At 40.7% G+C, this 26,951-nt stretch overlaps 1 protein-coding gene across 9 annotated transcripts in view; it reads right to left on the minus strand.

Moving 5' to 3' along the window:
• Positions 1 to 26,951, minus strand: part of ITSN1 (intersectin 1) — a 244,199-nt gene that overhangs the window by 187,177 nt on the left and 30,071 nt on the right. The window contains exon 1 of one of the 9 annotated variants that reach the window (XM_055567639.1): positions 24,433 to 24,499. The exons of the other annotated variants lie outside the window; for them this stretch is intronic. The gene's annotated coding sequence lies outside the window, so the exon portion shown is untranslated. Of the gene's footprint in view, positions 1 to 24,432; positions 24,500 to 26,951 lie in introns of those variants that run through there. 9 annotated transcript variants of the gene reach the window in all.

Genomic DNA, 26,951 nt, shown 5'->3' on the forward strand with positions numbered 1-26,951 from the left:
GGACATGAGCTTGAGTAAACTCTGGGAGTTGGTGATGGACAAGGAGGCCTGGTATGCTGCAGTCCATGGGGTCACTAAGAGTCAGACAGGTCTGAGGGACTGAACAGAACTGAAATGTAACAGAAACTAACCCTTTGAGTAGGTCAACATAACAATGTAACAAAGGGGACCACCCTGTGGGAAAAAGAAACCTCCGGGTTCCCTGAAGAACCACTACCCCAAATCCTCAGACCCTCAAGTTCTGTAAACTAGAATCATCCAAACCTAAATATACCATGGCTCATCTCCTTATGGGAAAAGCTCACGCCTACAGAAGCACTGAGGTGAGACTGAGGAATCCTTTAAGTAGTACCAAAGTTTGAATTCTTCAACCACCCGACTCCAGCCCTCTTGCCTGGAAAATTCCATGGATGGTGGAGCCTGGTAGGCTGCAGTCCATGGGGTCACTAGGAGTCGGACACGACTGAGCAACTTCCCTTTCACTTTTCACTTTCATGCATTGGAGAAGGAAATGGCAACCCACTCCAGTGTTCTTGCCTGGAGAGTCCCAGGGACGGGGGAGCCTAGTGGGCTTCCGTCTATGGGGTCACACAGAGTCGGACACACTGAAGCGACTTAGCAGCAGCAGCAGCAACTATGTACAAGGCTGGACAACCATTGTTGGGACTCAAAGCAAATGAATCTTCTGTGAAATGCACATGACAGTGAAAAGTGCAAGTCGCTCATGTATCCCACTCTTTGTGACCCCAGGGACTATACAGTCCATGGAATTCTCCAGGCCAGAATACTGGAGTGGGTAGCCTTTCCCTTCTCCAGGGGATCTTCCCAACCCAGGGATCGAACCCAGGTCTCCTGCATTGCAGGCGGATTCTTTACCAACTCAGCTATCAGGGAAGCACGTGAATTTGGTCCAAACTTTTCTCAAGAATACAATCCAAACCAGAGAAGGAGAATGATTTCATCTGTAAGCACACAGTAAGTCCAGAAAAGTGGAGGAGTCTAGTGACATGGCCCTTGTCATAGATCTGCTCTGTTAATGCTTGCCACCTAATGCAAAGGACTCATTCTGACTTTCTGAGACAGCATAAAGCTTCCCTAAAGTGGTTAGCCCAGTAGATCATCCACTCTGAAGTGTAAGACATAAAATATAAGGTTGGGGGAGGGGAGAAGACAAACATCGCATTCAAGACAGCCAGGCAGCAGGCACACTGATTGAGAACCCCCAGTCCCAGACAGTGAGACTGGCACTGCAAACAGTAACTCTACCCTGAAAGGGGAGAAGCCACAGGACACAGAGGCGAGCACTTGTGAGGTTCAACTGCCTGGCCATTAACTGAGCCATCTATCCACACTCGCCACTGTGCACTGAAAACAGGACACAAGATGGCTTTTATAGCATCCCCAGCTGCTAAAAATGTTAAGAAAACCAATTTCAAAACACGCAGCAGAACATGTACACCGGGAAAAGAGAAAAAGCAATATGTGCATCCAGTGTCAAAAACACAAATCAAGAGAAACGAGATGTTCATAATTACACCTCACTTTTATATAGCTCTGATCTGTGAAGCAGCTCAAATATTTTTGCAAATTAAAGAAAAAAATCTAATTATAGGACTTCTAACAACATCTCTGTGAAATAGGTGGAATGCAAATATAATTACTTCTGTTTAGCTATTGAAGACAAGTAGACACATATTTAATCACACGCAAGTCAGAGTTCTGATCAAACTCAGTCCAGGACTTTTGGCATCCCATACAGCCAAGTTACCAGTAACTTGAGTGATCTTAATAAAGTAAAATATAAAAGTGAACCCCACGGTTTTCTATGCTCAAAAACTAAATTCTAAGAATTAACAATTAAGTCAAAATTGGTTTTAGTTTTAGAAGGAAAACAGTTCAAGAATTCTATTTAACCTGTTGAATCTACTTTTTAAAACTTTCTTTTTCAGGAGTCAAGAAACCATTACAACAATGATGATTAAAGCCACTTAAATTTAGAAATCATAGAGAAAAGTGAAAAGTCAGTTTCTCACACTCACCAATATAAACGTAACAGTTTTATGCCTCCTTCAAAGGACAAAAGGAATTCAGTTTAAAGTGCAAGGTCAAAGTATAGAAAAAGACATGTTGGCCTGGGAAACCAATAGGTTTAACAACAAAAGATGAGTCAACCAATACTTGCAGATCTCAGGGTACTTGAAAGAATATTTTATTTTGACCCAGGAAAGGAATTAAATTATCCCACTGATGGCTAGGAAAAGAGATCACCCTTACGTGCCTCATTTGCGCTTTTTAAAAAGCTATTATTATGAGGTGCTTTTAAAAGCTAGTATATTATTACAGCATTAAGGGGCACTTCCTAAATATATCCAGTATAGCTAACTCCTCTCCAAGCCAACTCCTGGTGAAATAATTCTTTCTTCCCTTCAATACTGTTTAGATAAGGCACAGACAAGGCAGTGCAGGATAACTAAACCTGAACTTGCTACAGGAATTTCCAAAGAGATAAGAACTTAAGAACTTAGCAAATACCTGCTATTTGAAAGACAAGAGAAACTTGAAGAAAGTATCCAGAGAAAATATGAGCTCACAAGGTAAGCTCTTCAATGTAGAGTCTGTCTCCTTATAAATTCTATTCAGCCCTGAGAGACCACGCCAGTGCCAAGAAGGAAAATGGCTTCCACTGTCACTATCAAAAGCAATTCACTTTAACGAAATGATATGATGTCTAGAATCTTTCAAAATAATCTAGAGTTGGGCTGGCGGGAAAGATGAAACAACACTGACCAAGAATTAACACTTTCTGAAGTGTTAATTGAAGTGTTACTGAAGCCTGATAATGGGGGTTAGTGGCTGGAATTTTTCATAATAAAAGGTCAAACAGAGAAACAGAAGAAAGCTCGCTTTAGAAAGCAAATGCCTCTCAGCTAGCCTATTTAAGTAAGGCCAGCTTATAGAAATGCATAACTGAGAACTGAAAAGGAATGTATTATGTCAAAACTTTTTTAAATTCTTTGTGGTTATAAAACAATTAGGATGACCTGTGGTTTTTCTGTTATTCACACAGGTATGAGAGGATGAATTAAGAGATTACCTGTTTCTACATTGCTATGTTTTCTACTTTATGTCACTGCAGTTAAGCCTGATTAAAAAGAATGACCGATCTTTTTTTCTCTTCATTCTGGCAAAAGATACTCTAAAATGAAGGAAATTGAGATACCCTGGGGAAGCTGTTTCTACCCCCAATCTAGACTTTTAATAAAGCTTAGCAAATTTCAAACTAACCTTTACATCAGTTTCTAAGAGTTAAGTTTCAATTAATTAAGCTGATTTTTAATATATTACTTTAATCTCGATAAATAGTCTCACAAATCATGTTAGCACATATTTGGAAATTTTCATTCTTTTAAATTCTGCTCAAAATTGCAACACAAAAGAGACCAAAGGCCTGATGTCTTTTAGTCAACAGAATCAGTACTCTACGATGAGTGCCATCAATTCCACTTTCGCCTCCAGAGTTGATTTCAGACACTTGCCAACCAAGATTAATGTCTGACCTGTGAGCTGATCTTATAATGGACACTTTTTATTTTTTTTTAAGGAGATAAAATGTTAGATAAGTATTCACATGGAAACTCAAAAGTTATCACTGAAGCCCCTTTTTTTTAAGAAGTTATCAGCACTCTTTTCATACTGAATTTACCAGGATACCTTAATAGAACTGGAAAAATTAAACTCTAGGATGAGAACCCAAGAATCACTTGCAGGGCCCACATTCCTCTCCAGCGGGTGTCACATGGAGCTTCATTCTCCTGCTCTTCCCTCTTTGTTCCTTTGGATCTGGAAGCCTGACTTAGAGGCATCTGCTTCAACAGCAAACATTCAGATTATTTAAACTGCCCTCTCCACACATTCCTAACTTATCTGGTGGAGCAGACATTTCAAAACTAAACAGCTGTGAAAATTAAAACAGAAAAATTCACCAAAATTCAAAAACTGGTCACTAACCTTGCTGAGGCTGCATTTGGTATTTCAAAATATTTGCAAATTACATCAAGCACAGGAAGTCTGGAATCGTGTCATCTATATGGTAACTTTAACAGGCCTGATAAGATCCCTTTGTAAAACGGACACAAACTGTATTTTTCAGTTAACATATAAGGAATTCGGTCCACACGTTTCAAGAGACAAACCAGTCCTCAGATTTATACTGAGACAGCAAATATTTCATGCATGTACCTCAGCAGGGTGGATCACCAGCACTGTGAAGGGCCTGATGACTCAGGACTCAGCCATGTTTCCAAAGCTTAGAGGGAAGATGATTAATGATACTGAAGAACAAGGCATGGTGAACTTTTACAATGGGTTGCTTACAAAAGCTCAGTTGCTAACTAAGTGCTTTGACCTTAGATAAAGAGGGTACTCAACACAGAGGTTCAAGCAGGGGCTACATTCTGGAATGACTCACATTAAACTTATCTAGTATATTTCAAAAAGATAACAGGACTCAAATCAACTTATTAGCAAGTTTTGACTTTTCAAAAGATTGTGAAAAACCCAAGCTATGAAAAAGTGATTTCATAGTAAACGAAGAAAAAGAAAAGATTAAAAAAGAAAATAACCCTGATGCCCCAAGAACTGACAATCTGATCTTTGAACCACCTCCCACCAAATTTTTCAGGACTCTGGTCTACTTTTCACCATTCTTCTACTCATTTCCATGCTTGCCTCATGTGTGAGAGAAAAGGAACAAGATGTAACTTTATTGAATGAATAGTTCATACGGAGGAAAGCAGAAAAGGGAAAGCTAAAATTAATTTTATGACTCCTTTATTTAGTCTATGACCCTTCCAATTGTTAATTCATGATACTATGTGTTAAACAAGAGATACAGCAAAAAGTAGAATAAGCGATCACAATATGACTATAAACATGGACAATGTTCAAACAGCACATAGAGAAAGAAAGGAGGGAAAGGAAACACAGTGCAGTGTACAATAACCAGTATCAGCCGTGGTCCTGAGCTGCCAGAGAGAAGGCAGTCCTCTCCTCAGTTGTATTTAATATAAATTTTGTATAATGGACATGTGGGTGATTAAAAAGCAATTTCTTTTATGGTAAAAATGACCCCTGAAGAATCATTTTTCATATAATAAATAACAGGCATAGTTTATGGGAGCTTCTCTATAAAACTGTTTCAAGAAGTTGCAAAGGGCAGTAAAGATAATGAAAAGTATGGCTTTCCTATTATTGTTAGAAGTCATTGTCCACTAATCCAACAAATATTTACTGAGCTGTTATCATGTATTAAATCCAGGATCTGCTGAGATCCCCAAAATGGTAATTAAGATAGTCAATACACACTATCAAGGTGTTTGAAAATACAGGTTGCAAACCTTCCTTCCCTACCTCCAAATAAATATGCTTCAAAAAAAACCCCACGAGACTTCCTTGTAAAGTGACTACATCCAAAAATACACTGCAACAGATAGAGTGATATCAAAATATTTGCTGTCCTTCCCTTGCCAAATCCTTCCCTAGCTGTTCATCCCTGGAGCACATTACGTTTCTTGGACCCTGAGGCCATGTTTGACCACATGACTTGCTTTGGCCAATGAAGAATGAGTTCAGTTCAGTTCACTTCAGTCTCTCAGTCTTGCTGGACTCACTCTTCGCGACACCCTGAACTGCAGCACGCCAACAGCATTAATATGAGAAATAAACTTTTGTTGTTGGAAACTCTGGGGCTTGTTACTACAACATAATTTAGCCAAAGTTGACTAATTCATATATTCCTGACTAAGCTCTGATACATTAAAGACATACCAATGGGCAGGAAGAAGAAATAAGTAACCTATAGTTTCCAACTTAATCTTGCAAGAAGTAGCTAAAATTTGGCCCCCAACCACGTAATCACTACCGTACTGCTTGTTTTGATTTGTTTTCTTCCAAAAGTCTGGAAAGGCCAATCTGTTGTACTTCAAGCATTTGCAAGGACTTGCCTCATGGTCCAGTGGTTAAGAGGTCACACTTCCAATGCAGGCGGCAAGGGTTCGATCCCTGGTAAAGGAATTGGGATCCCAAATGCCATGTGATGTGGTCAAGGGAAAAAAAGCACTTGCTTTTTGTTGTCCTCTCATTCAACATTTTAGAGTTGTATGAAATTCCCTTCCTTAAAGAAAACACTCAGAATGTGATACAATGAAAATATTCCACAGGACACAGAGAACAAGAAATGTTCAGAAGAATGAAATCTACTACTTTTCTTTCAAACAAATTAAATATAAGACTCATTGCTGTACACCTGGAACTAACATAATCTTATATATAGGTCAATTATATCTTGATTTAAAAACACTTAACTCAAAACATGGTCCACTGGAGAAGACAATGGCAAACCACTTCACTATTGAGAATCCCATGAAGAGTATGGAAAGGCAAAAACAACTGACACTGAAAGATGAACTCCCCAGGTCGGTAGATGCCCAATATGCTACTGGAGAATATTTAACTCCAGAAAGAAGGAAGAGATGGAGCCAAAGCAAACAAAACACTCAGTTGTGGATGTGACTGGTAGGGGAAGTAAAGTATGATGCTATAAAGAACAATACTGCATAGGAACTTGGAAAGTCCATGAATCAAGGTAAATTGGAAGTGGTCAAACAGGAGATGGTAAGAGTGAACATGGACACTTTAGGAATCAGTGAAGTAAAATGGACTGGAATAGGTGAATTTAATTCAGATGACCATTACATCTACTACTGTGGGCAAGAATCCCTTAGAAGAAATGGAGTAGCCATCATGGTCAACAAAAAAGTCAGAAATGCAGTACTTGGGTGCCATTTCAAAAAAACAGAGTGATCTCCGTTCGTTTCCAAGGCAAACCATTCAATATCACAGTAATCCAAGTCTATGCCCCAACCACTAATGCTGAAGAAGCTGAAGTTGAACAGTTCTATGAAGACGTACAAGACCTTCTGGAACTAACACCCCGAAAGTATGTCCTTTTCATTATAGGGGACTGAAATGCAAAAGTAGAAAGTCAGATACCTGGAGTAACAAGCAAATTTGGCCAGGAGTACAAAATGAAGCAGGGTAAAGGCTAACAGAGTTTTGCCAAGAGAACGCATTGGTCACAGCAAACACCTTCTTTCAACAACATAATAGAAAACTTTGGACATGGACATCACCAGATGGTCAATACTGAAATCAGACTGACTATTATATTCTTTGCAACCAAAGATGGAGAAGCTCTATACAGTCAGTAAAACAAGACCGGGAGCTCTCTGTGGCTCAGATCATGAACTCCTTATTGCCAAATTCAGACTTAAATTGAAGAAAGTAGGGAAAACCACTAGGCCATTCAGTTATGACCTAAATCAAATCCTTTATGATTATACAGTGGAAGTGACAAATAGATGCAAGAGGTTAGATATGATAGAGTGCCTGAAGAACTATGGACTGAGATTCACGACATTGTACAGGAGGCAGTGATCAAGACCATCCCCAAGAAAAAGAAATGCAAAACGGCAAAATGGTTGTCTGAGGAGGCCTTACAAATAGCTGTGAAAAGAAGAGAAGCTAAAGGCAAAGGAGAGAAGGAAAGATATACCCATTTGAATGCAGAGTTCCAAAGAATAGCAAGGAGAGATAAGAAAGGCTTCCTCACTGATAAATGCAAACAAATAGAGGAAAACAATAGAATGCGGAAGACTAGACATCTCTTCAAGAAAATAAGAGATACAAAGGGAATAATATTTCATGGAAAGATGGGCAAAATAAGGCACAGAAATGGTATGGACCTAACAGAAGCAGAAGATATTAAGAAGAGGTGGCACGAATATACAGAAGAACTATACAAAAAAGATCTTCATGACCCACATAACCATGATAGTGTGATCACTCACCCAGAGCCAGACATCCTGGAATGCAAAGTCAAATGGGCCCTAGGAAGCATTCTGCCATAAGGGTGGCGTCATCTGCATATCTGAGGTTGATATTTCTCCTGGGAATCTTGATTCCAGCTTGTGCTTGATCCAGTCTAGCATTTCTCATGATGTACTCTGCATTTAAGTTAAATAAGCAGGGTGACAATATATAGTCTTGACATACTCCTTTTCCAATTTGGAACCAGTCTGTTGTTCCATGCCCAGTTCTAACTGTTGCTTCTAGATCTGCATACAGAGTTCTCAGGAGGCAGGTCAGGTGGTCTGGTATTCCTATCTCTTTCAGAATTTTCCACACTTTATTGTGATCCACACAGTCAAAGGCTTTGACATAGTCAGTAAAACAGAAATAGACGTTTTTCTGGAACTCTCTTCTTTTTCAATGATCCAACAGATGTTGGCAATTTGATCTCTGGTTCCTCTGTCTTTTCTAAATCCAGCTTGAACATCTTGAAGTTCATGGTTCACATACTGTTGAAGCCTGGCATGGACAATTTTGCTAGAGTGTGAGATGAGTGCAATCGTACAGTAGGTTGAGCATTCTTTAGCATTGCCTTTCTTTGGGACTGGAATGAAAACTGATCTTTTCCAGTCCTGGGGCCACTGCTGAGTTTTCCAAGTTGGTTGGCATATTGAGTCCAGCACTTCCACAGCATCATCTTTTAGGATTTGAAATAGCTCAGCTGGAATTCCGTCACCTCCACTAGCTTTGTTTGTAGTGATGCTTCCTAAGGCCCACTGGACTTCCCATTCCAGGATGTCTGGCTCTAGGTGAGTGATCACACCATCGTGATTATCTGGGTCGTGAAGATCTTTTTTGTACAGTTCTTCTGTGTATTTGTGCCACCTCTTCTTAATATCTTCTGCTTCTGTTAGGTCCATACCATTTCTGTCCTTTATTCTGCCCATCTTTGCGTGAAGTGTTCCCTTGATATCTCTAATTTTCTTGAAGAGATCTCTAATCTTTCCCATTCTGTTATTTTCCTCTATTTCTTTGCATTGATCACTGAGGGAGGTTTTCATATCCTTGCTATTCTTTGGAACTCTGCATTCAAATGGGTATATCTTTCCTTCTCGCCTTTGCCTTTAGCTTCTCTTTTTTTCTCAGCTATTTTTGTATAGTTCTTCTGTGTATTTGTGCCACCTCTTCTTAATATCTTCTGCTTCTGTTAGGTCCATACCATTTCTGTCCTTTATTCTGCCCATCTTTGCATGAAATGTTCCCTTGGTATCTATTATTTTCTTGAAGAAATCTCTAGTTTTTTCCATTCTATTGTTTTCCTCTGTTTTTTTGCAATAATCACTGAGGAAGTCTTTCTTATCTCTTCTTGCAATTCTTTGGAACTCTGCATTCAAATGGACGTATTTTTCCTTTTCTCCTTGGCCTTTTGCTTCTCTTCTTTTCACAGCTATTTGTAAGGCCTCCTCAGACAACCATTTTGCCGTTTTGCATTTCTTTTTCTTGGGGATGGTCTTGATCACTGCCTCCTGTACAATGTCGTGAACCTCAGTCCATAGTTCTTCAGGCACTCTATCATATCTAATCCCTTTAATCTATTTGTCACTTCCACTGTATAATCATAAAGGATTTGATTTAGGTCATACCTGAATGGTCTAGTGGTTTTCCCTACTTTCTTCAATTTAAGTCTGAATTTGGCAATAAGGAGTTCATGATCTGAGCCACAGTCAGCTCCCAGTCTTGTTTCTGCTGACTGTATAGAGCTTCTCCATTCTTCATGAGAACCTAGGGGAAAGAAGCAGTGACTGATTGAGACCTACCTGCTAGTAGGTCTCCTACAGAGGTATAGTTTGGCAGTGGTTTGCTGGAGGACAGAGGCACTGGCAGTCGCAGTGCTGGGACAAGACCCTTGTTGTGAGCCCTCTTGGAGGTCACCATTAGCCCTGCCACAGAGCCAGTAGATTCCACGGCTGGGTCACCTCAGCCAAACAACTAACAGGGAGGGAGCTGCAGCCAATCAGCAGACAATTGGATTAAAGTTTTATTGAGCCCCTCCCACCAGCACAGTTCAGTTCAGTTCAGTTGCTCAGTCGTGTCCTACTCTTTGCGACCCCATGAATCACAGTACGCCAGGCCTCTCTGTCCATCACCAACTCCCAGAGTTCACTCAGACTCACGTCCATCAAGTCGGTGCTGCCATCCAGCCATCTCATCCTCTGTCGTCCCCTTCTCCTCCTACATCAGAGTCTTTTCCAATGAGTCAACTTTTCGCATGAGGTGGCCAAAGTACTGGAGTTTCAGCTTTAGCATCATTCCTTCCAAAGAAATCCCAGGGCTGATCTCCTTCAGAATGGACTAGTTGGATCTCCTTGCAGTCCAAGGGCCTCTCAAGAGTCTCCTCCAACACCACAGTTGAAAAGCATCAATTCTTCGGCGCTCAGCCTTCTTCACAGTCCAACTCTCACATCCATACATGACCACAGGGAAAACCATAGCCTTGACTAGACGGACCTTTGTTGGCAAAGTAATGTCTCTGCTTTTGAATATGCTATCTAGGTTGGTCATAACTTTCCTTCCAAGGAGTAAGCGTCTTTTAATTTCATGGCTGCAGTCACCATCTGCAGTGATTTTGGAGCCCCCACCAGCACAATACCCAGTTTTTCCTAGCTAGCCCCTCCCATCAGGAAACTTGCACAAGCTTCCTAGCTTCATCCACCAGGGGACAGACAGAAGAAGCAAGAAGAACTACAACCTTGCAGTCTCCCGTACGAAAACACAATCACAGAAAGTTAATTAAAATGAAAAGGCAGAGGATTACATCTCAGATGAAGGAACAAGTTTGTTGTTTAATCGTTCAGTTGTGTCCAACTCTTTGTGACCCCATGGACTGTAGCCCACCAGGCTCCTCTGTCCATGGGATTCTCCAGGCAAGAATACTAGAGTGGGTTGTCATTTCCTTCTCCAAGGGATCTTCCCGACTCAGGAATCAAACTCATGTCTTTTATGTCTCCTGCATTGGCAGGTGGGTTCTTTACCACTTGTGCTACCTGGAAAGCCCAAGGAACAAGATAAAAGCCCAGAAAAACAACTAAATGAAGTGGTGATACACACTTCCAAAAAAAGAAATAAGAATAATGATAATGAGAATGATCCAGGATCTCCGAAAAAGAATGGAGAAGATGCAAGAAATGTTTAACAAAGACATGGAATAACTAAACAACAACAACACAAAAAACAAAACCAACCAGAGGTGAACAACAGACTGGAAGGAATCAACAACAGAATAACAGAAGCAGAAGAATGGATAAGAGACCTGAAGGACAGAATGGTGGAAATAACTGCTGCAAAACAGAATATAGAAACAAAGAATGAAAAGAAATGAAGACAGCCTAAGAGATCTCTGGGTCAACATTAAATGTACCAACATCCACATTATAGGGGTTCAAGAAGGACAAGAGATAGAGAAAGGACCTGAGAAAATATTTGAAGAGATGATAGCTGAAAACTTCCCAAACATGGGAAAGGAAATAGCCAATCAAGTCCAGGAAGGGCAGAAAGTCCAGGCAGGATAAATTGAAGGAGGAACACATCAAAACATATAGCAATCAAACTGACAAAAATTAAAGGAAGGATAAAACATTGAAAGCAACCAGGGGAAAATCACAAACAACACAAGGGAACTTCCATAAGGTTATCAACTGATTTCTCAACAGAAACTCTACAAGCCAGAAAGGAATGGCAGAATATATTTAAACTGATGAAAAAAGAAGAACCTACAACCAGGAATACTCTACCCAAGGAGAAATCAAAGCTTTGCAGACAATCCAAAGTTATGAGAATTCAGTACTTTCAAACCAGTTTTACAGCAAATGCTAAAGAGATTTCTCTAGGCAAGAAACAGAAGAGAAGGAAAAGACCTACAAAAAATAAACCCAAAACAATTAAGAAAATGGTAATAGTGTCATACATATCAGTAATTACCTTTAAATGTAAATGGTTTAAGTGAACCAACCAAAAGACAGTCTGGCTGGGTGGATACAAAAACAAAACCTGTAGCTGCTGCTGCTGCTGCTAAGTCGCTTCAGTCGTGTCCGACTCTGTGCCACCCCATAGATGGCAGCCCACCAGGCTGCCCCGTCCCTGGGATTCTCCAGGCAAGAACACTGGAGTGGGTTGCCATTTCCTTCTCCAAAAACTTGTATACATGCCGTCTATAAGTGACCCACTTCAGACGTAGGGACACTTACAGACTGAAGGTAAGGGGATGGGAGAAGATACTCCATACAAATGGAAATCAAAAGAAAGATGGAATAGCAATACACATACCAGACAAAATTTAAGAGACAAAGAAGGACACTACATAATGATCAAGGATTCAATCCAAGAAGATATAACAATTATATATGCATTCAACATAGCATTTCAATATGTAAGGCAAATATAAACATAAAGGGAGAAATTGACAATAACACAATAATAGTGGGGGATTTTAACACTTCATTTCCATCAACGGACAGCTCATCACACAGAAAATTAATAAAGAAACAGTTTCTTTGTCATTAAATCCAGCTAAATGACACTTTAGACCAGTTGGACTTAATTGATATATACAGAGCATTCCATCCAACAGCAGTAGACAACATATTCTTCTCAAGTACACACAGAACATTCTTCAGGACTGACCAAATGCTGGGCCACAAGGCAAGCCTTGGTAGATTTAAGAAAGTCAATTTCATATGAAGCATCTTTTCTGATCACAACACTAAGAGATTACAGATAGATAAACTACAAGAAAAAAAGCTATAAAAAACAAAAACATGTGGTGGCTAATCAATACACTACTAAACAGCCAATGGATCACTGCAAAAATAAACCAATACCTACAGACAAAAATGGAAGCACAATGGTACAAAACCTATGGGAAGAAGCAAAAACAATTCTAAGAGGGAAGTTTATAGCAATACAAGAACAGTATGGCAGTTCCTTAAAAGACTAAAAATGGAGCTCCCCTGCTATCTTACTTTTGGGCATATATCCAGAGGAAAACATGATCCAAAATGATACATGTACCCCAATGTTCATTGAGGCACAGTTTATAATAGCCACAATATGGGATTTTGTCCATTGACAGAGGAATGGAAGAGGAATGGATAAAGCAGATACAGTACATATATACAATGGAATGAGCTTCTCTGGTGGCTCAGATGGTAAAGAATCCATCTGCCAATGCAGTAGACTTAAGAGACACATCCCTGGGCCAGGAAGATCCCCTGGAGAAGAGAATGGCAACCCACTCCAGTATTCTTGATTAGAGAATTCCAGGGACAGAGGAGCCTGGTGGGCTACAGTCTGTGGGGTCACAAAGAGTTGGACACAACTGAGCAACTAACACACACACACACACACACACAAATTACTAAGCCATTAAAAAGGATGAAATAATGCCCTTTGCAGCAACATGGATAAACTTAGAGATTGTCACTGAATGAAATAAGTCAGACAGAGAAAGAGAAATATTGTATGACATCTCTTATAAGCGAAAGTGTTAATCACTTAGTCGTGTCTGACTCTTTGCAACCCCATGGGCTATAGTCCATTGTAGCCCACAAGGATCCTCTGTCCATGAGATTTCCCGGGCAAGATTACTGGAGTAGGTTGCCATGCTCTTCTTCATGGGATCTTCCCAACCTATGGATCAAACCTAGGTCTCCTGCACTGCATGCAGATTCTTTACCACCTGAGCCACCAGGGAAGCCCCTTTATATTACATGTGGAATCGAAAATGAAATGATACAAATGAACTTACAAAACAGAAAGAGACTCACAGACATAGAGAACAAACTTACGGTTGCTGAGGGGAAGGGAGCTTGGGACGGACATGTACACACTGTTATATTTAAAATGAATAACAAAGACCCACTGTATACAGCACATGGGACTCTGCTCAGTGTGATGTGGCAGCCTGGATGGTATGGGGGGGTGGAGGAAAATGGATACATGTGTATGTATGGCTGACCTCCTTCACTGTTCACCTGAAACTATCACAACACTTTAATTGGCTATACTCTAATACAAAATTTAAAAAAATTCTTAAAAGAAAGGAAGAGTTACTGAATTTAATATGGTATCATTTCAAGAAAAAAGCTGTACGTGATAAAAAAATAATTTTTTATTTTCATAAAGTGTATAATCAACAATGAAAACAACAGTAATAAAACTTTACACCCCCAATGCTGGAACATGAAAACACATGAGGCAAAAACAAAAAGCAATCTCTTTGAAATTACTGGTTAAAATGTGGCAAGCAGTAACATAAAACACAATTGATATGAGTTTGTAATTAACAAGAGTAGACAGAAACTAAAATACTGATTTTGTCACAGGACAACTGTTACAAAATCAACTGATATTTAGGGAGTAGCCACCTGGTACAGAGTATACAGTGAGGAGTTAAACAGGAAGTCCAGAAGTCATAAACTATACAACCATATAGCTATAGATCAAGGAGAAGATATGTTTATATGTATGAATAACACACCTAGAACATAAATATTTACACAGTAAAGCTGTACAAATGCTTTGGCTTGAGATTCAGGAAGCACTCTTTCAAAAGGGTAAATATAAGATTATACAATCTCATAATCATCTTAATTATAGGATTAATAACAATCTGCTAAATAAAATTTTTTTTAATCTATGGTATGCAATTCAGTATGTAAAAAGGTACCCTCAAGCAAGAAATGTTTAAAATCAAGCTGTACTCGTAACTGGCCTTCAGCCCAAAACGTCAGGAACCTTATCACCAATATATTTAGGAAGTGAATGCAACACTGACAGAAATGTCAAGTTAAAACCTCCTCTTTCTTTACGTCTTCAGAGTGAAGTCCAATCTTCTAAGGAAATTATCTTTAAACTTTTGTTAACCAAGAAAATTTATTGTAAATGAAGCTTCACACCAGCTTGAGATTGAAAAGCTAGGCTGCTCTGATTCAAATGTGAGTAAGGAAAGGCCACTAGACCATTCAGGTATGACCTGAATCCTTTACGATTATACAGTGGAAGTGACAAATACATTCAAGGGATTAGATCTGATAGAGTGCCTGATGAACTATGGACAGAGGTTCGTGACACTGTATAGGAAGCAGGGATCAAGATCATCCCTAAGAAAAAGAAATGCAAAAAGGCAAAAAAAAAAAAAAAGGCCTCTGAAGAGGCCTTACAAATAGCTGAGAAAAAAAGAGAAGCTAAAGGCAAAGGCGAGAAGGAAAGATATACCCATTTGAATGCAGAGTTCCAAAGAATAGCAAGGATATGAAAACCTCCCTCAGTGATCAATGCAAAGAAATAGAGGAAAATAACAGAATGGGAAAGATTAGAGATCTCTTCAAGAAAATTAGAGATATCAAGGGAACACTTCACGCAAAGATGGGCAGAATAAAGGACAGAAATGGTATGGACCTAACAGAAGCAGAAGATATTAAGAAGAGGTGGCACAAATACACAGAAGAACTGTACAAAAAAGATCTTCATGATCCAGATAACCACAATGGTGTGATTACTCACGTAGAGCCAGACATCTTGGAATGGGAAGTCCAGTGGGCCTTAGGAAGCATCACTACAAACAAAGCTAGTGGAGGTGACGGAATTCCAGCTGAGCTATTTCAAATCCTTAAAAATGATGCTGTGAAAGTGCTGCACTCAATATGTCAGCAAATTTGGAAAAGTCAGCAGTGGCCACAGGACTGGAAAAGGTCCATTTTCCTTCCAGTCTCAAAGAAAGGTAATGCCAAAGAATGTTCAAACTACCATACAATTGCACTCATCTCACATGCTAGCAAAGTAATGTTCAAAATTCTCAAAGCTAGGCTTCAACAGTACATGAACCGTGAACTTCCAGATGTTCAAGCTGGATTTAGAAAAGGCAGAGGAACCAGAGATCAAATTGCCAATATCCACTGGATCATCGAAAAAGCAAGAGTTCCAAAAAAACATCTACTTCTGCTTTATTGACTATGTCAAAGCCTTTGACTGTGTGGATCACAATAAACTGTGGAAAATTCTGAAAGAGATGGGAATCCCAGACCATCTGACCTGCCTCCTGAGAAATCTGTATGCAGGTTAGGAAGCAACAGTTAGAACTGGACATGGAACAACAGACTGGTTCCAAATTGGAAAAGGAGTACGTCAAGGCTGTATATTGTCACCCTGCTTATTTAACTTATATTCAGAGTACATCATGAGAAACACTGGACTGGAAGAAGCACAAGCTGGAATCAAGATTGCCAGGAGAAATATGAATAACCTCAGATATGCAAATGACACCACCTTTATGGCAGAAAGTGAAGAACAACTCAAGAGCCCCTTTATGGAAGTGAAAGAGGAGAATGAAAAAGTTGGCTTAAAACTCAACATTCAGAAAACAAAGATCATGGGATCCAGTCCCATCACTTCATGGCAAATAGATGGGGAAACAATGGAAACAGTGAGAGACTTTATTTTGGAGGGCTCCAAAATTTCACTGCAGCCATGAAATTAAAAGATGCTTGCTCCTTAGAAGAAAAGCTATGACCAACCTAGACAGCATGTTAAAAAGCAGAGACGTTACTTTGTCAACAAAGGTCCATCTAGCTAAAGCTGTGGTTTTTCCAGTAGTCATGTATGGATGTGAGAGTTGGACTATAAAGAAAGCTGAGTGCAGAAGAACTGATGCTTTTGAACTGTGGTTTTAGAGAAGACACTTGAGAGTCCCTTGGACTACAAGGAGATCAAACCAGTTTGTCCTAAAGGAAATCAGTCCTGAATAGTCATTGGCAAGACTGATGCGGATGCTGAAACTTCAATACTTTGGCCACAGGATGCAAAGAGCTGACTCATTTGAAAAGACCCTGATGCTGGGAAAGATTGAAGACAGAAGGAGAAGGGGATGACAGAGGATGAGATGGTTGGATGGCATCATTGACTTGACGGACATGAGTTTGAGCAAGCTCCGGGAGTTGGTGATGGACAAGGAAGCCTGGTGTGCTGCAGCCCACAGAGTCACAAAGAGTTGGACCCAACTGAGCAACTGAACTGACTGACTGAAGGAAAGGCCACAGGCTGGGAGTGGATTCACAAACGGCTACATCCCACCAGGAAGGAGCACCATGAGCCAGGCTCTGGGCCAAGCACAGGGCATCGGAAACAAAACAGAGTCTCTGACCCCAGAGAGCTTACACCTGAGAATGGGGAGTAAGCTAACAAGGAAAATAAAAAATATGACCGTTTCACACATACAGAACCACTAAAAAATGAGGCAGGGGAACAAGGCAGATGATGCCTGGAGGTGGTATGTGGGATTTCTTTGTGTGCTTGGGTAGTCAAGGGGGACCTCTCTTAAAAGAACAGGGGTCGCTTCTGAGAAGATTAAGTCAGTGCAAAGATCTGTGGAAGGAAAAGAACCTATCCAAGGAAGAGAAAGAGGCCAGTCCAGCTACAGCAAAGGGAACCAAAGGAGTGTAGAAACAGAGGAAATTGGAAAGGCAATGGAGGCCAGAATACAAGCCTCTCCTCAAGCGAGGCTTGGATTTAAGTGTAATAGGAATGCTTTGAAAGGCTTTGAGCAAGGGAACAACTTGACCCGATTTACAGTGCAGAAGCTGCCGTGTGGAACAGATTCCACGCAGGCAGAATAGAATCAAGAAAACTAGCGAGGAGACCATGGCAGATATTCAGCTGAGATGCAGCAGTGGCCAGGAGTAACATTTTAACAGTGGAAACAAGAGGGATATATTTTAAACAGAAAGCCCACAGAAATTAACAATGGAATAGATATATACAGTACACAGAAGACAGAGGAATCAAGGAGAGCTGTGATGTTTCTGGGTGTACAATGGGGTGGATGAGGGCACCATTTACAAGACAGAAAGGTCTAGAATGTACAGATTAGACTGGGGACAGCATCAAGAATTCTGTTTTTACAGATGGTCAGTAGGCACATAAAAGATGCTCAACATTTCTATTTATTAAAGAAATGCAAATCAAAACCACAGTAAGGTACCACCTCACACCAATCAGAATGGCCCTCATTTAAGAGTCTACAAATGACCAAAATGGAGAGGATATGGAAAAAAGGGAACCCTCCTACACTGTTGGTGAAGAATGTAACATGGTGCAGCTGCTATGCAAAACAGTATGGAGGTTCCTTAAAAAACTAAAAACAGAGCTACCATATATCCAGCAATCCCACTCCTAGGCCTTTATCCAGAGAAAAAGATATTTGTACCCCAGTGCTCACAGCAACACTATTTACAATAGCCAAGACACGGAAACAACTTCAACACCCATCAGCAGAATGAAAATGTGGTACCTTTATGCAATGGACTATCACTCAGCCATAAGAAGGAAGGAAATGCCAATTTGCAACAACATGGGTGCAACTAGAGATTATCATAGCAGTGAAGCCAGGAAGGCAAATACCGTATGATATTGTTTATACGTAGAATTTAAAATATGACACAAGAATTCTCTACAAAACAGAAACAGACTCACAGACACACAGAACAGGCTTGTGGTTGCCAGGGGATGCGGGGAGGGAAGGATAGATTGGGAGTTTAGGATTAGCAGATGCAAACTATATGTGTGTAATTGAATCACTGTGCTGCACACCCGATACTAACACGACACTGTAAACCAGCTATGTCTCAATAAAATGAATCAAAAACAAAAAAGAATTGTTTTGATCACGTTAATTTTAAAGAGCCTGTAATTAGGTGCCCAAGAAGATCTGCCCAATAGGTGCCTCATTGGCCACTGAAGTCTATATATTCTTGGGAGAAGTTGGAGCTGGAAATATCCACATATCTCTCATACCTCTATTCCCATGGCAAACCCTTCAAGTCTTCTCTGAAATCCCAGTGCCCCACAAAGCAGTGTGAAAACTCAATGCTTACCTCCAACTGGCTAAACTAAATTTGCCTAATTTTGCATAGTGTGGCCGAAAAATTAAATGAGGAAAACGTAAAATGCATTTACCCACACTAGAATTTGTTGACAACAAAACAAATTACAGATAGGTTAAAGATTCTAGTGGAAAAAAAAAGAAACCATGAAAGCATGCAAGAAGAAAATACAGGTTAATATTTATAAAATCGAAGTGAGAGAGGGCTTCCTTATTTGACCAAAGGCGGAAATTCTTAAAAGAGGAAAATAATGGTGGATTGAGGGGAGGGAGGTTTAAATACTTCTAGAAAAGAAAATATCACAAATCTTAAAAGCAAATAAAAAATTGGGTTAAGGAAATATCCTTACATATTTATATAAGGAGCTCACACAAATTAAGAAAAAAAGATTAACTTCAAAAAGAAAACATGACAAGGAAAAGAGAAAATTCAAAAGAGAAGAAATATAAGTGAACAATTAACACATGGAAAAAAAGTGCTGAACTTCTTATCAGTAGAAGGAATTAAAATAAGGAGACAGTATTTGTCACCTATCAAGCTCATAAATATGAAAATGGCAGTGAGTGTAGACTTGGAGTCTGGACAGTAATTACTAAACTCTTTGTGAAGACAATTTGGTAATGTATCAAGTGAAGTGAAGTGAAGCCGCTCAGTCGTGTCCAACTATTTGCAACCCCACGGACTGTAGCCTACCAGGCTCCTCTGTTTATGGAATTTTCCAGGCAAGAATACTGGAGTGGGTTGCCATTTCCTTCTCCAGGCGATCTTCCCAACCCAGGGATCAAACCTGGGCTTCCTGCATCGCAGGCAGATGCTTTACCATCTGAGTCAACAGGGACGTCTTAGATTTTACATGCTCTTTGACCTACCAATTCCACTTCGGGGAATTCATCCAAAAGGCAGGGGTATTGGAGGGTTGATGGGAAAGATTTAGGCACAAATTATATTTATAAGATGCTTCAGAATCACATCTAATGACATGAAAAGATATTGCACCTTAAAATAAGGGTTTTTAAATCATAAGGTCAGAATAATACAAAGTAATAAGAATATTCATATAAAGAGATCCCTAACAATAAATTATAGGAAATCAACACTGGTTGTGTCTAGAAAAAATAACTGCTCTTTACGATCTTTTTCTTTCATTACAATGAGCATCTAGCATTTAAAAATAAAAACTTCGTTTGGGGGGAAAACAAAACTAAACATCCTTTGCATAAAAGATAAATTGAATAAAAATTAGCAAAAATGTAATAGGAGATCATTTCAAGTGATAGAATATAATTGGGGAAAATTTTCATCCTTTCTAGAATAGAAAATTCTCTGTATTTACATATGTCCCATTATAAATATGCACTACTCTTATTTTTTTTAAAAAGTAAAAGAAACTTAAGATGGTTTCCCAATCTTTTGTTATCTGAAGTTGAATGACCGTTACAATGATCACACTGTATTTTAAAGGGTTTATGCCCTTTTCTTCATGGACCAAACCCAGTTTTTCTTTATAATTCCAACTAGCTTACAGGGCACAAAAGGGTTCTCCTGAAATATGAAATACACTGCATCTCATACCTCCTTTCCATTTACTACCTTTAGTGGACTTCAACGCTTCAGCTCCATGGCTCTCAAAGTCTGGTCCTAGACCAGCAGCCTCAGCATAAACAGGGAGCTGGTAAATGCAGATTCTTAGGCCCCACATCAGACCTAGAGAATACGAAATAGGGCAGGGGGCTTCCCTGGTGGCTCAGTGGTAAAGAATCTGCCTGCCAGTGCAGGAGGCATGGATCCAATCCCTGGTCCAGGAAGATCCCACGTACCACGGAGCCACAAACCCCGTGCGCTCTAGAGCCCACCTACTGCAACTACTGAAGCCCACACTCTAGAGCCCTTGAGCCACAACCAGAGAAGCCACCACAATGAGAAGCCCGTGCTCTGAAATGAAGACACAGCACAGCCATAAATAAATAAATTAAATTAAAAAAAACAAACAGGCTAGGACTCAACAGTGTGCTTTATCAAGATCCTCCAGCTGACTCGGATGCATGCTTGAATTGGAGAATCAGTGTTTCAGCCCATAGAGCTTTGGGCCTTCAGCATGCAGAAACTGTCTTGTGTGTGTTGCATGCTCAGTGGCTCAGTTGTCTCCGACTCTTTGACCTCACAGACTGTAGCCCACCAGGCTCCTCTCTGTCCACGGAAGCATCTATGCAAGAGTACTGGAGTGGGTTGCCATTTCCTCCTCCAAGAGATCTTCCCAACCCAGGGATTGAACCTGAGTCTCCTGCATTGGCAGGCTGATTCTTTACCACCTGGGAAGCCCTCCAGAAACTCTCCCAAACACAGTCAAATCATTTTTCAAATTTATATCTTTCAGAATCCTAATGGTAACACATTAAATCATTCAAGAGGACTGAGCTGCTAGATCTCGAATCTTAACAGCTGGAAACAACATTTAAGAAAAATAAAAAGATAACAAGGAAAGAAAACCATACCTGTAGAAATGCCTTAAAGGGAGCAGTGAGTCCTTGAGACATCACTTCAAGCCTTCGACAACCTTTGAGGTAAACACACTAGGCCTCCTCAAGGAACACACTAAATTCAAACTCATTTAATTACATGTGTCAGTCAGGGCCTCACAATCAAACAATCAACCAGACTCCTGCATAATAACAACACTGAAGCCATACCTAGACATAAATACAATAATCAGGTGTGCCAAAAATATGTGAAACATTGTTGCTTGAATTGACTGATGAGCCCACCTGGAGCAAGCTCTACTGGCGTTTGAAATGAACAACTATTAATATAGTTGCTTATCTGTGATGGAGGTATAATCACGATAGAAATGAAACAAAGTCTAACCACAGCCCAAGGAAGTACCAAGTTTTCTGCCACATTCATCACTTCAGACAGTCAGGTACTGAGCCAGTGCCAGAGACAAAATAGTGTCTAAAATACCCCTCCTGCCCTCCAGAGGCCTGCAGTCCACTTGGAGATTGGTAAACAGCAGACTGCGACCTCCACTCACCCTGGGACAGAAACGTCACATGCCTTTTCTCTAATACTCGTGGTTAAGTCACTTGGTCAAGGCCACCCAACTCCCTACAAGTCCATGCTCTGTTCTCGCCTCTCCATCCACGTGTAACGTCAGCACCAAAGGGATATGAGTATGTACGCACTATCACACGCTACATGAGACTGTGCTAAGTACAGACCTTTCCAGGTGGCGCTAGTGGTAAAGAACCCGCCTGCCAATGCAGGAGACGCAAGAGACAGAAGCCGCAAGAGACAGGAGACGTGGGTCCGATCCCTGAGTCGGGAAGATCCCCTGGAGGGAGGGCATGGCAACCCACGCCAGTATTCTTGCTTTGGAGGTGGGGTCACAAAGAGTTGGACACGACTTTAGTAACTTAGCATGCATATGCTAAGAATAAAGCCAAGAATAAAAATGATTTTGTTGCTACTAAAAAAGAGACATGGAGTTCAGTAAAATCAAGTAGTGTCAAGCCAAGTAAAACAGTTTATAAATGGTACTGGTTTTGAATAGGAAAAATTACCCATAGAAGAACAACCAAGGGCAAGGCCAATATGGATCAAAATATCAACACTAATTATATTGAATGCAGAGATTATAGGCAATTATTGGCTCAATTTGAAATTGTTTTTTTTTTTTATTATATTTTTAATGGAATAAATTGGCATGAAAAGGTAGGAAAACCAATTACATTTATGGTTTTAAAGTGAAAGTGAAGTCGCTCAGTCGTGCCCAACTCTTTGCGACCCCATGGATAGTAGCCTGCACCAAGCTCCTCCGCCCATGGGATTTTCAAGGCAAGAGTACTGGAGTGGGTTGCCATTTCCTTCTCCATTGAAATTCTTTTATAACACAAATTGTTTTTAAAAATGATCATCCAACATTAAAAGAAAATGCTTTGGGTTTTTTTTTAACCCAGCCAAGATTCCCTTAATCAGCAGTTCTCAGTAAGTATGTTCCACCCCTCAGGAGATGTTCAGAAATCGCCGAGGTGGTTTTGGTTGTCACGTTCACTGGGAGGCACCACTGGCGTTTAACAGGCTACTCAGAACAGCCTCATACAAGCACCCATCCCAAGCCACTTGAACGTCTGTCTAGACATTCCTGTAGGGGGAAAAGTCCGTTTATAAGTATCTGGGCCTAGAACCAAACTCCATTTTACACATTAACACAAAAGACATTTTGCAAGTTTTTACTTGCAAATGTCCTGGGGTACTAGTAGTGTAAAATACTTTGATTTCTTCTTTAGAAAAAGTTGGGCAGTACATTGAGAGATTTGAAAGTATGTATATGTTATTGATGAATTTAACTTGATGAAAAGAAACTTGTTTTTGTTTAGGCACTAAGTCGTGTCCGACTCTTTGCGACACCATGGACTATAGCCTTCCAGGCTCCCCTGTCCATGGGATTGCCCAGGCAAGAATACTGGAATGAGTTGCCACTCCCCTCTCCAGGAGATGTTCCTGACCCAGGAATCAAACTCCTGTCTCCTGCTTTGCAGGCAGATTCTCTAGCACTGAGTCACTTGGGGAGAATAAAGGAAGCATTACAAAAAGAAAATGGTGGGTCTGACAAGGTTGAGAGCTTGCTGTGATGACCCAGGGAATATGTACGCAGTGAGGAGAATCCAGCTGACTTCTATTAAGCCAGACATAGAAGAGATCTGCAAAAAATGCAGAACAAGGCCATCCTTCTCACTACAACTCTTTGTTGTGAAAAATAGGATTATTCTCATTAAAGAGTTATTTATGCTAACTTGGAATGATTTGAGTTTTAAATGAATAAAAGTGTTAAAAATAAGTAAATTTTCAGTTTCACTCTTACTATGGGAACATCAATAAAGAGAACAACCATAAGCAAAAGCTCTTTGATAGCCTTCAGTACATTTTATGTGCATGCAGGGATTTAAGATGAAAATGTTTGAAAACTGTTGCGCTTATAGAAAAAGATAAGGAAGAAGGGCTTAGCTGGCTGGAGAGAGACCAGGTCACAGACCAGAGCAGTGGCTGGATAGAGTGGGGAAACTTGGAGAACCAAACCAGATCAACAGGGCTGGATTACAAATGGTGAAAGAAGAGGGAGGGATTCCAGATGAGGCAGAAGCCTCACTTCAGGCAGCTGAGTACACACCGCCCAAAGAGATTTTAACATCATAATCATAAACATTTGTGTGTCATAAAAACAATTTTTCAGTAGAAAGTAAACCCACAAACATTAAAAAAAAAAAAAAAAAAAACAGCACAAACAGCCCTTTTCCATGCATATGCAATAATAGTAGAAAATACTTTCTTCTCTCCCTGCTTCTGATACGTGTAAACAAACCAGAATGTTTGGACTCTAGTCACGAATCTGACTGAGCCCAACCCTGGGTATCAAGGGTGGACTCGGGCAGTGTCCGCCCCCCTCCCTCCCCCGGGCAGCATCTCCCCACCACCACCCCCGCCAGACCTCCTTCAGCCAGCATCTTCAAGGAGTCCACCCACTATTTCTTTAAGGATTCAGTTTCAAGAGCCTTTTAAAGCAGAGATGTTCAAAGAAGCAGGAAGGAGGGACCACCTGCGGCCCCATGGCAGGCTTCTGCAGGAACTCCTGGGCAGGCTGAGCCTCTCACGGCCCCCCAAGGACTGTGCTGTCCCTCTCAGGGCTCAGGACTGAGAACGGATATGGCCACGCAGCAAAGAAATTCCCTTAAGGAAATGTCCAATCACGCCCAATTTTTAACACTCATGGAGCCTTCCCGTCACATGAATTGCCTGGAAGATCCTCGGGCCCCACCCTACTTCCCACATCACCCCATTGTGGACGTTGGACCTAGAAAGGGATCTCGGGCAACAGGACTGAGAGTAGGGAAGAGAAAATGGAAGGAGGCGGGAGGACATACCCTTGAGTCCCCCGGGAAATCTCTTGGCCACATTCCCTTCCTAGCCTGGGGCGGGAGGCCTGGATTATTCTGCCTCTCCCAGCCCCAGTGATGACAAGCCTGGAGGAGCCTCAGCAAGGTAGGTGACATTCTCAGAGGCCAAGGGCTTTTATTTTATTTGAATCCCAAGGACCCCTACCACCACTCATAGCTATACCACCTATTTCCAAGTTTCTTTTTCAAAGGTTTTCCTAGGGATTCCCTGGTGGCTCAGACAGTAAAGCATCTGCCTGCAATGCAGGAGACCTGGGCTCAATCCCTGGGTTGGGAAGATCCCCTGGGGAAGGAAATGCAATCCATTCCAGTACTCTTGCCTGGAAAATCCCATGGATGGAGGAGCCTGGTAGGCTACAGTCCATGTGGTCACAAAGAGCCGGACACGACAGAGCAACTTCACTTTCACTAAGGACCCCTACCACCACTAATAGCTATACCACCTATTTCCAAGTTTCTTTTTCAAAGGTTATCTTTAATACCCTCCCCCACCACAATCCTTTCTCTCATTTCTAGCTGGTAGTAAAAAGCCTCAGAATAATTCAAATGGAGTAAATGCGGGACTCCATGACAGAGATTAGGAGAAAACTGTGAAAAATCTAACTTATTCCAAAGAACTGCAGAAAAGGGGAGAGATGCCCCTGTAAGTCACATACTGAGGCAATCCCTAGGAAGGAAACATCCAGCTAGAAAACTGGACCAGGGGCGTTTAGAGGAGAACAGATATATGCATACATATGGCTGAGTCCCTTCGCTGTTCACCTGAAACCATCACAACACTGTCAATCGGTTATACCCCAATATAAAATAAAAAGTTAAAAAAAAACAAAACTGGACCAGAGGCATCCTGGGGCAAGGAGTCTGGCCCCCTACAGCTCCCCATCCCCCTATCCTTGCTCCCCACATCTTTGCTGGAGCCTCTACCCGAGGCTTCCCCCCGGCCCTACTACCGCCCTCATACAGCACTACTATAAGGGGGAAGTGTGGGCAGGCCTTCTAAGTGGGAACTGTCTATGTATATTCCCAGAGAGCTATTATTATATAGTATGCACACACAGACGTAGTATACAGTGCTAACAGCGCAGATTTTGGAGTCAGACTGCGTAGGTCCTAATACAAGATCAGCCACTTACCAGTTGTGGGATCACAGGTCAGTTACTTCACCACTATAACTACTTTCTCTGCAGAAAGTGGGGAGGATGAGATGAGTTTTCACAGGGGAAACACCTAGAACACTGCCAACACACAGCAGGCACTCAGTGAACATCAGCTGTGATGACGCTTCAAGTAGTTTATGTGTTCTAGAAGTTTGGGGGAACTGATCATAGTAATGTTAACCAACATATCTAGTATCATTCCTATTGTAAAATGCATTCAAATTTAAAAACCATAGACTTAACCAATAATTGAGAAGCTTTTCCTAAACTGGAGACTTAAAAGTGTCCCGAAAAGAAAATCCTAGTTCCAGATCTAATAACCTCCGAGCAATAAGGAGGTAAAACCACCACCACCACCACCAAAAAAAAAAAAAAAAAAAAAAAATCATCTAGCTTACAAGTATTTTCCCTCTATTTTCAAAAATGTATAACGCAGGCACTTCATACAATTTTTTTTATTAGTAGTATGTAACATTTTTGCTAAGATACTGATTCACTCACGTTCTGGCCTCAGGACTCTTTTTACTTTTCCTTTTTTTTTTTTTTTTTAAGATTTTTTGGTCACTCCACACAGCATGTGCCTGACCAGGGATCAAACCTGTGCCCCTGCATTGGAAGGGCAGAGTATTAACCACTGGGCAACCACTTAAAAAATTGAGGAAACAAAGAGCTCACCTTTGAAAATCTAAGAAATAGACATTATTTAAGCATATAAACCATTAGCCATTAAAGGAATGATGTCATCAAGTGCATATAGCTACTGGAAAACTACACTGAACACATGAAGAATGAGAGTAAAAAAGGGAAATTGAAACTTAGCTATCATTACAAAAATAATCTGAACTTGCAGACCCTCTGAAAGGGTCTCAAGGATCCCCAGACTCCATTTTGAGAAGCCCTACACTAAGGAAGAAACAAGTATCAAAATTCTCATCGCTTTCATTTTCTACCTTTTCTAGCTGTACAAGAGAATAATTATGGTACATTTCACTGAACTATATATG

This window comes from Bubalus kerabau, chromosome 2 (genome assembly GCF_029407905.1).
Source record: "Bubalus kerabau isolate K-KA32 ecotype Philippines breed swamp buffalo chromosome 2, PCC_UOA_SB_1v2, whole genome shotgun sequence".
Classification (NCBI taxonomy): domain Eukaryota; kingdom Metazoa; phylum Chordata; class Mammalia; order Artiodactyla; family Bovidae; genus Bubalus; species Bubalus kerabau.